The 10,321-nt window shown below is 40.5% G+C and overlaps 1 protein-coding gene and 1 long non-coding RNA gene across 4 annotated transcripts in view; one reads left to right on the forward strand and one right to left on the reverse strand.

Moving 5' to 3' along the window:
• The window catches only part of LOC111260838 (uncharacterized), a 47,849-nt gene extending 41,720 nt beyond the window's left edge, over positions 1-6,129 (reverse strand). For both annotated transcript variants that reach the window (XM_022834079.2, XM_086968941.1), the window contains exon 1: positions 4,286-6,129. The gene's annotated coding sequence lies outside the window, so the exon portion shown is untranslated. The remainder of the gene's footprint in view (positions 1-4,285) is intronic.
• Positions 6,130-6,148: 19 nt separating this feature from the next.
• On the forward strand, positions 6,149-7,543 carry LOC111261676 (uncharacterized). 2 transcript variants are annotated; one of them, XR_002681159.2, is made up of 2 exons: positions 6,149-6,531; positions 6,756-7,543. It is a non-coding gene; the product is annotated as an uncharacterized LOC111261676 (long non-coding RNA). The 2 variants fall into 2 exon arrangements; XR_002681153.2 differs by having other exon boundaries at positions 6,149-6,428.
• The last annotated feature ends 2,778 nt before the right edge of the window (positions 7,544-10,321 follow it).

The raw sequence follows: 10,321 nt of genomic DNA on the forward strand, positions 1-10,321 counted from the left end.
TATATATATCGTTATTACCACAGAACGAACAAAACTGGTGGTAAAAACCAAAGGAACGAAGAACACAGTTAAGTTCCTAGGCCTCGTTCGCGTTTTCTAGTCCTCATTTTGTTCCTGCGGTTGGTTCATTCATTCATACGTTGACTACCACCGCTATCGTTGTCTTTTCGACTAACGATTCCGGCTTCGTTCGGTTCTTTGAATCCACTGAGACTCAAGCTGCTTTACCGTCGCTGATCAAGAAGGTCTAAAATAAGATATAACAGTAGCTAAGCCTACGCCGTAGGTGAACGATCGGTAGTCCCGTTTATAATGCATGATACACAAACACATACAAAATCAAACACACATATATATATATATATGAGTTTCTACTCTCTTCGACAACTATTATATCAGCTACGAGGATCCTGGGGCATGATTAACTTTTGCCCATCGTCCATTAGTATTAGTAACTTAGTAATAAAAGGCTTCGTGTGTACGCAGTAAAACGATTTCGAGTTGTAAAAAATATAAGCTTAGGTACGTATTATTTCCAAATAGTCCCGCCTCACATGACAGCTTTAAAGGAATTATTTTCAATGCTAGCTTTTTATCAAAGCGATTTTCATAGAAGATCATGCTTGAATTGCCCTTAAAGACGCCAGACCTCGCTTCTAAGAGACTGCCGTGTTAGTGTAGGGCTTTAGTTAGCATGCCAACTCAACCTCCCTGGTCCTACTTCGATACTACTTCAAATTGAGTAATTTCTATCGAAGCTAAGCTTACTCACAGTGCGTTGGACGCCAGCGGATCTCACATACACTATCGAGGTGCAATGAAGAAGGCTTAATTCGAAAAGAGACAAAAATAGTTTGTTTGTGTAAGTAAGCTATTAAGCAGATCAGGCTTAGAATATACATCAATAAGAACTAAGCGGCGATTCAAATTTTCGAAATTTACTTTCAGCCGATGTGGCGAAGAGATGAATTTTTGGGTTTAGGAAACACTTTAGTTCCGAGAATACTACGAATATAGCTACTTCATCCCATTTAATTATTCAGTCTTCACTTGGACTTCCACGTTGGTCGTTTTTACCGTTTGCAATTAAACCAGAAGTAATCATCGGCTGAAGCATTACGACTGTCAGCAAATTTTATGTCAAGAAAACTCCCCTCATTGCCGGTACTGCGGCTTCCATCGTCCCATATCTCGCAGCCAAAAAGCATGTGGCTAAGTCTAAGAACTGGATAATGATATAGACGAAAAACTCAGTATTTTAAAGAAATCATCGTGTGTTTGGAACCTCTTGTCCTGTTGCTCTACGCCGCATTTACTTCACTATGCCGCTAATCTAATTCTGCTCTGTATACAGAGCACTCGTTTTCAGTCCAGACCTTTCGAGGTGCGCCTTTCTGAACTCAAGCATTTATATTTCTCCTTTATTTCAACGAGCCTATTTCTAATTCCTACCAGAGATGTTTTTCGCTAAAATTGTATTGTAATAAGAACCGAATTGTGGTCTCTGATTTTATAGAAATTCCGCACTTATGCAGGTCTCCGCATATCAAAGACGACAGAATCAAAATTAGTCCTAAAAGAATAAAAAAATCAAAACAGTAACTAACGTGTTAGATTTAACGCTTCATGAATCTATTATTACTAATAAAAATAGTAATTGTTCTACTGTAAGGACCGCGTGCTACTTTTTATATGATTTACCAATATATACTTCATCGTGTAGTGAACCATGTATTACCACGGCATGAACGAACATTTGAGCCATTATGCACAGTTCAGGTATCTTGTATTGTTCCTTTCGTAGAAAGACATAGATATCGTGTCGAAATAAGTGGTTCTTAGACGAGCCAAAGCTCTTCGTTTAAGTTTGCTACACAAACACGCGTTTCAAGTGGACTAAACAATTCCAAAGTTGGGCAGTTGTAGACTGGGAAAGGGTCTGTTTTTCAGATAAATCGCATTTTGAGATTTCGGATAGTAACGCTCAACATGCCTACAGGCGTTCCAGCCAAAGTTTCCACGAATCCTGTGTAATCCAGCAAGTCAAACGTTAAAGTAGGATAATCTTGTGGACCGTGAACTTCTACTAACGGTGTGAGAGCCCACATTTTGTCAACGGAATTACGGAAAGGCGACAATACAGTGAAATAATTCAGATAAAAAATGCTGCCGTACGTGGAAAAATGGTGCTCCATATGAAAACCATGTGTTAATCAGTAATAAGTTGCCATGTCTTATCATACGGCAAAATGTGTCGCTAGGGTGTTTATCGCTAACGGTGTAAAGGCCCTGTCATGGCTATAAAATTTACTTGAATTCAAGCTTGAATCAAATTAAAAAAATGTCAAAGACTGAGTCAAGGACGGGTATGAAATCAGAAATATCTCACAATTCAAGAATCCAGAACTCGAACTGTGGACCCACGATTCGAACGTAAAAGAAATGGTACGGAACGGACTTGAAGCATGTCAAATCGAGTTGCGGTAGTGATCGCAGCCACAGTTGAGAAAACCAGTTACTAGCTTCCGCAAGTGTTTTTCCTTCCGTAGCACCAATGGCGTCACGTATGCTATCATCAGAAAACAGACGAAAACAGTTTTCACATAAAAAAAAACCTACGCCGATTTTTTAGCGGAGTTATGTCCAATCATAGTCGATAATACGTGAAATTTCCAAATGGTTTTATTTGGTTGGCCAATGGCTGTATGTAAAAATTGTCAGAGGTAACCCTTTACTGTACCTGCCAATTACGCTTAGGACTTGCACATGCATATACAGAACCAAGCAACAATATATTGGCAAAAATCACGGTAATCAATTACTTGTCTTGTACGACATGTATATCTTGCTATAGAATTACGAGTTTTGATGCTGTAGCTTACATTGAATAATTGTCTCCCGATACCAATAAGGAACTTCTTCACAAAAGTAACCTTTTGCAGTAACCTACATTCTGTAAGTATCGTTACATCGGTCGAAATATTTCACAGAATCCTTCGCAGCCGTTTCATGCCGATCGGTCGTTTGGTATCCTGCCCTCTATTATAAAAATATCTGTCGGCCTCTGTTTCCCTTCCGCTAAACTATCTTGCGCTTAAATTACATTTCTATGAGTACGATGTACATGTGCCACCTATCTGCCGCTATTCTCGTACGCACGGACAAATTCTGCTCCTCAACATTTGCCTGCAGATGAATTATCTGAATTGACATAAACTTCCCGGCTGTGAAAATCACAGCCATCAAGATTGACGTTTCATTGTTAGCTGCTTCTATGTGGCTGGGTGTCGCGTCTACTCTACGAGACCCTGTTTACAACTGAACGAGAAAAAAAGGGGCGTCCGAACAGACAAGCCAATGTCTTTACACTGTTTTACAAGAACTGCCTGCCCAATATCGCAGCCCACTAGGTCGAATGGCTGGACCCCAGAACAACAACGACAGTCTTTAGTGAGGTGATCTAAACAGATTATGCAGCTGGAACAGTACAAAAAAACAGGCCTAATCACTTCTTGATTTTGACCCCGAATGAATAACTAAGCGTAATGCTGCAACAACTGTGCAAAACAAGCGTAAGGCTGGTGGCAGACTGGCAAGGAGTGTGTATCATTCACATGGCAAATCGGACCATTCTATGTGCATATAATCTTCAGCGGTAAGAAGGCAATGCGTTCCTGCACTTCATTCTATTTGGATGGCCGACGTATGGCTTTGACGTACAGAACAGTAAGCTGTAGCAAAACACATAAGTACGCTCACACACACACTAGTATGCGTGCAGTATGCATTGAGTAAAAGAGTAAATATAAAGATCAATTCGAACGGTCTTTCGAATTTATTCTACGCGGAAGTGTATCGCTTAAACCTTGTCGAACCCCGTAATTTTCAGTTGGCTATTCTTCTTTACGCTCCAGTGACCCATATCGGTTACTATATTTACTATAAATATATAAACAATATTTAATTGTTAGTGAGCAGGAAATGTGTTCAGCACGACAAGCTTCTACTTTACGGAAAATAAAGACACAGAAGGAGAGAGAGAGAGAGAGAGAGAGAGAGAGAGAGAGAGGAGTGGAGGCAGGGGTTGGGGGGTCTAGATAGCACTTTCGTTAGCTGACACGTGGGAAGAAATTGTTCGACCGGTTCCTGGACGAGTACACAGCGATTAGAATAGCTCATACTGCTATTACCTAATTATTATTATAAACTAAAACAATTCATCTGCTGGACTTTTCTGTATTGTATAAGCGCTACATCAGCTCTACTGCAAAACGTCGATACATACCACGTTTAGGTTGATGAAACTAGAAAACGGTGTTAAGCCGCTCAAAATTGTAGCTTCTCTGTTACACGATAATCCTTATTTTTTGCGACTTATATCTTACGACTGAGTAACACCTTTTCCAGCTGCTAAGGGCATATAACTTGGCTCGTGCTCGCACGGCAGTATAGCACAGTATCTTTCCCTTAAATATCGTCGATTAATTGATGCACATGTTGCTAAGTCCCTTCGGCTCTTGCTTTTTTCCTGCGATCACTAACACGAGCCAGTGAGAAGCATACAAATGCTCCCCCGTTTCTGTGAACGAGTCTTATAGCTAATGATTACCTTATTTGTATGTGGGTAGGTAATTCACTGGTGTATTTAACGGCGTCCAGTTCTTTCGCAGCCTCGGCCGCTAGCAATGCGTCGAAGCTGGTTGACGACTATGACTATTTGTGAAGTGGAATATATAACCATCGAGAAGGAGCACAGAATGAATGTGTCACTCTCAACAAAACAGTCGTTTTCTATAGTATATTTCCGAAAACAATACGTCGACTGACGAAGATTCGGTGAAAGGCTCCTGGCAAACCTCAAAACGCCGGTGGACTACAGGAACATAGCAGGGATGCAGAAACAGCCGGGTGCTTCCAGCCGCAAACAAATATACACACGAAGGCACTACACTGTAAGAGTTTTACTTCGATGAACTTCACTGTTTGACGTCTATCGGAAATCGGCGACGGAAGATCTGTTGAAATCGTCGCTGATAAAGGGACCAATATAGCCACAGCAATTTGACGGACGGCTCTGATGAGCGTATTCTATTGTAGCTTATGCTATTAGCTATCGATGCGTCGACAGTCAGTTGCTCAGTCCTAAGAAGCCGCTGTCAGCGATGCACGTCATCATTGTTTTCGTATTTCTTTTTCCAACCGTCCGGACTTTTCTGTATTTTATAGGCTTTCTTTGTGGCTATGTGTATTTGTGCCTTGTTCCAAGTTGGATGTTATTATATGGGTTGTACCCTGTTCGTGCCCACGTGTTTGTTAAGACATCTGTCTTAACCTCTGACGACTACGTTACAGCGGGGTAGAAATGGAAACCTTTTGCTGGTTTACGGTCAGTTCAGTAATGAGTCAACAAGAAACAAGACGGAGAACCTACGGTAGCGGCCGTCGCCTGATCGGGCGTTTAACAGAACTTGCACCGATGTCCGCCCATAACAGCTTAGATTTTAATCCGTCTCGTCCAGCCACGGTCCGTCGAGCAATCGTCGTCGTTATCCTCTGTTTCCTTTTTTCGCGTTCTCCCTCTGAACGGGTGTTCCAGTGTTCGTCTGGGTGTTCTCGTGCTCTGTTCGCACTGATTGACGGTGGCGACGGCGGCCTGCTATATGCGTTATTAGCTGTGGCCGTTTGCTGGCGCTCACTTGTGTTGTTTCCCAGCTGCTGCTCATTGGAGTGGTGGCGCTGCTGCTGCTGCTGCTGCTGCCTCCACCGGCCGCCTCATCCAACATCGCCAACGGTAGCAGCACAAACTATTCCCTTCTCCTCATCCTTCTCCTTGTTCGGCGCTATTCTGTTGTTGCTGATGCCTGGCTGGATTGCTCACTAGTATCTGCTCACAGTCTGCGCATGCGCGATCAGCCAACCCGTCCGTTCGGCTGGTGAGCAATACAAGCAAAAGGGACACAGACGGACTCTCACACACACAGTTAGAGCATCTACGAAAAAGAGGGGCACAGGGGAAACGCCATCCAACCAAAAGCAATAACAGCGCAACTGGGGATAGGCGAAGAGGTTGCTCTTCCGCACGGCGAAAACCGGACAACGTTGTCAACAGGCTGAGTCGCTCCTGGCAACTGAAATTGTAGGTTGCAGCTGCTAAACGTCAGGCAGCAATAAGGGTCTACAGCGTGGGAAAGATGTCCAGACTAGACACAGATTTATGATGCGTACAAACGGAGAGACACCTAAGATAAAACATACTGGCACGCATTCATAACGGAACCTTAATGGGCAGTCCTTTTCGGGAGAGGAGTTTTTGGAAAGTGGATGACCAAGGGATCAAGTAATTCTAAAGGATTTTTCGAACCAAGACTCGTCTCGACAGAGCCGTTGTTCAGATGGAAGACACGTTGCCGCTACACAGTTTAAATTAGGTGACTTAACTACCAGCTTATTTCGAAATGATTCATGTGATGATCTACTGAACAAGTTTTTAGTGAAAACCACAAACATGAGTCCATTTCATTCATACAAATGGTAATAAACACCGATGTCAACGTAGCCCTCTCGAGTAGAAGTTACAAAATACGATCATTATTAGTTGACGATGCGTGTGTATGCCGAACAGTCCAGTAGGCTTAGAGATGGTCAAGCTTACAGTTATAAAACACCAAACAACAATGATCACTAATCTAAAATAATTATTACGTAGTTTCGACCATGAAGATGGGATTTTTCTGACATGAAGTTTTTGTAAACAGGTTTTCTCATCAGGCAAGCTCCCTACCGAGAATCGGAATCAGAATCTACGTTGCTGATAATGTGAACTAAGGAATACCAACTATAATTGCATACTCAGGTCCTGAACACTTCAATCGGCTTATAGACATTGGCCCTAGCCAAAAAACCGAAAAGGTTTGCCATAGCAAAAAATTAAAAAACAAATATAAGGTGAGCCTAGGCCTAACAAGCAACGATGATTCGGTAAGTTAAGCATTCGAGTTAACCGTGAGTGCTATTGGCAAGGCTAGGCCTAACAAGCAACGATGATTCGGTAAGTTAAGCATTCGAGTTAACCGTGAGTGCTATTGGCAAGACTAATCTGGCTAAACATCATTGCAGAATTCGAAAGTTAAATAAGAGGGAGACCCCAAGATTAAAATCAGAATGATACCTGTTACGATACTACTAGTATGCCAAGAGACATCCAATGAACACAAACGCGATAACTGTTCAAAGTCGATTTAATAATAATAATTAGTATTATTATAACAGTAATAACAAAGTTAGAGATTTAATAATGTCCGAAAAATGTGCAGATTACAATGTTTTCTGCCGCTTATATATACATAGTTCTACCGGTACATTATGCACACTATGTAAGGTATTTTTTGCGTCACCGTAGAGCACAAACATATTTCAAAAAGATGTTTTGTTACACAATGATTTTCGCCGACTCAGTCTAAAATTGGAGTCATGTATTCACAGTATATATTTCGTGCAATTCTGCTGTAAATAAAAGTGCAGTTTTGCCTAATGGATTATTATATTTTTGAATCTGTTTCATTATTAAGAATGCCCTCAGCGATTCAAATTTTAGCTAAGGCATTTTTAGGGAGCAAAGGGTGTCGAATATTCTAAGCGTTAGTAGTTATGGAAAAACATGAATAAAATTAACCAACCCCAAAAAGAATCATTACCTATTTATTATATGGCGACGATTAACATCGTTTGGGGATAAACTTGCACATTAGGATAAAGAATATCGACTAAACATTTTTCCCTATACCATCGTACTCTAGCCAATAATGCGCTAGCCCAATCAATGCGATCCTTCATGAATCATATATACCTATCTCAATTTAAACTGCTCTAAAAATAACCGTGTCACCTGACTGGCAGAAAAGGCAGGTCGTCCTTTCGTCAATAAAAAAATTAATACAAGATTAACTAGCATTGTGAAAATAACGACTAATATTCGAAGGGACTCACTAACTACCATGGGTCCCTTCGTTGCCAAAATGACGTTCGAAGTCTTCCCATAATTTTTACTTACGCAAAGTCCACAGGATTTAAACATGACGGTGCACCGCTGGTGTATTTCACAAAGACAAATTTCCTTTTCAGGAGCGATATCAGTCAGCCGAATTTTGTAGCAAATTTCAAGGTAGAGTTCATTTCGTAGTAAGCAATGAGATCCTATAGTCACGGACGCATCATTTGCATTAGTCTGACGATAATGCTGAATAGGTTTAAGTGTTAGTTATATTATATATATATATATATATATATATATATCTCGCATAAAGAAGAATGGTTATTTCTAGCTGACAAACAGCAACCATTGAATATTTTCGGAACTGTTCGCGTTATTCCACGATGATCTGGCTCGCTTTATCAGTGCACGCTTATACAAATGTATGTGTTAGAGTAATGTTTCTCTAATCACAAAAAAGCTTCCTGTCAGCTACCAAGATGTATACACGCATAAAAGACACTGGCCAAAAAAAAGTGCAGGATAGTCTAAATCTAGAGGGGCTGGACTGCTCACTCGTTGTACTATCTATAATAATTGCGTACATAATCCACGTTATATTCAATACTGTTTCGTACAGACAATCCCTGTTTAATCAGCCGAGATTTTCGTGTCGGGACTGCAATCATCTATGGCATTATCTTCGTTCATCATATACCAACTATCGAGCACTTCACTAGGGTGTCTTAATCTACACACATCACCAGGCAACTTATCCTCATTTTTCATTCGATATAAAAATGCAAAATCCACAATGCTGGCAAAAATATTAGTTTGTCCTAGCGACAGTAAACCCAGACATAGACGCGTTTAATTTAAAGCGCGCTTCCTAACTAGACGCAACAGGGATTGAACGGGTCTAATGTTGGACATAATGAGTATGGGACCTAGTTTCCGTTTTACTATACCAGAGACTAAGTGTATCAGCAACATAACCAGATAAGAAGTCCTCCCTTTCGGCGAACGTTCAAGGGCATCTGATCTTTAGTTCTTTGCCCCGTTTGCCTATTTTGCGATTGGCTGACCGACCTGTACATGTATCTTACCTCAGAAACTTCGAAGCGGACCCTCGAGAACCTACCAAGTCTTGAGATAATCATGCGGCTACTCGTAGAGCGGCGAGTATTTGTTTAGAGGATTGTCTGAGGTCTCGGTACATGAGAGTGTGGCGTAGCTGATAGTTGACTGTGAAGAGTTTAATTAGCATATATCATTAAAGGGACGCATTTATAGTAACTGGGAGAACAATATTCATATGTTTTTTGTTTATTAACAGTAGTGAACGCGGGAATTAGGTGTAATTATATATATATATATATATATATATATAAAATAAAAAGAGTAATTTTCAGTGTAAAAGAGACGTGCGACCGCTTATAATATCCTTTACTAGAACTTTTAGCTCTGTTTCTATAAATACAATGGAGTAAAATATGTTTATAAAGATGCTAGAAAGGCAATCCAGTTGTCGCCTGTCTTCAGAAGACATTTCGCCTGCGTTGCCTAACTATGTATTTAAAAAGAACTAAAGTTTTAAAATGTATGGTACAATCAGCTATTGTGATAGCAGGAGCCTCATTACGCCTGATTAACCTCACGCAGTAGCGTACGGTACCAAGTACAGCTGGAAAAACGTCTTACAAGTGCTGCGCAGCTCCTGGTAATGTACAATATAAAGGAACAGAACGTACCTATGATATGGAAACGACTCGTATAAATATCGTTCTCGTAAGGCCATAACGATACTTTAGAAATACTGTTCTGTTACACGAATATGCTAAGAGGCCGGCACTGAGCAAATATGAACCGTATGTGTGGATACGTCAATTAGACTGAATAGCGTGCATGAGCCGATGCCAATCAAACAAATAATTAAGGCTCGTTTAGAACAAATGCAACTAAATCTCGTTTAATGCGAGATCATCATCATCGAATGGAGATCAATCGACAACGACGTGCGTTTTGCCAACACGTTTCTTTCGCTTTCTTTTTGTACTACTATGTTCGTACCGCATGCTTCTCAAACAAGAAAAGCTAGTAATTGTTTTATTTTCAAGACTTCTAATATATAATAAGGATTAACATTTTCACCGTTTTATTTTGAAGACATAAAAGCTATGTGAAAGGGCGGCCTAAAGATTGCAAGTGGTACACCGATGCCACAAATCGAGTCTGTTTCGAATTATCCTTTCAAATTTGGACTCCCTTATCATATTATTCTTATTTGATAATAATAATAATAATAATAAGAGAATCTGAGTTGAATAATGAGAACTTATGGCAACGTTGTAG

This window comes from Varroa jacobsoni, unplaced genomic scaffold (assembly GCF_002532875.2).
Source record: "Varroa jacobsoni isolate VJ856 unplaced genomic scaffold, vjacob_1.0 scaffold_7, whole genome shotgun sequence".
NCBI lineage: Eukaryota > Metazoa > Arthropoda > Arachnida > Mesostigmata > Varroidae > Varroa > Varroa jacobsoni.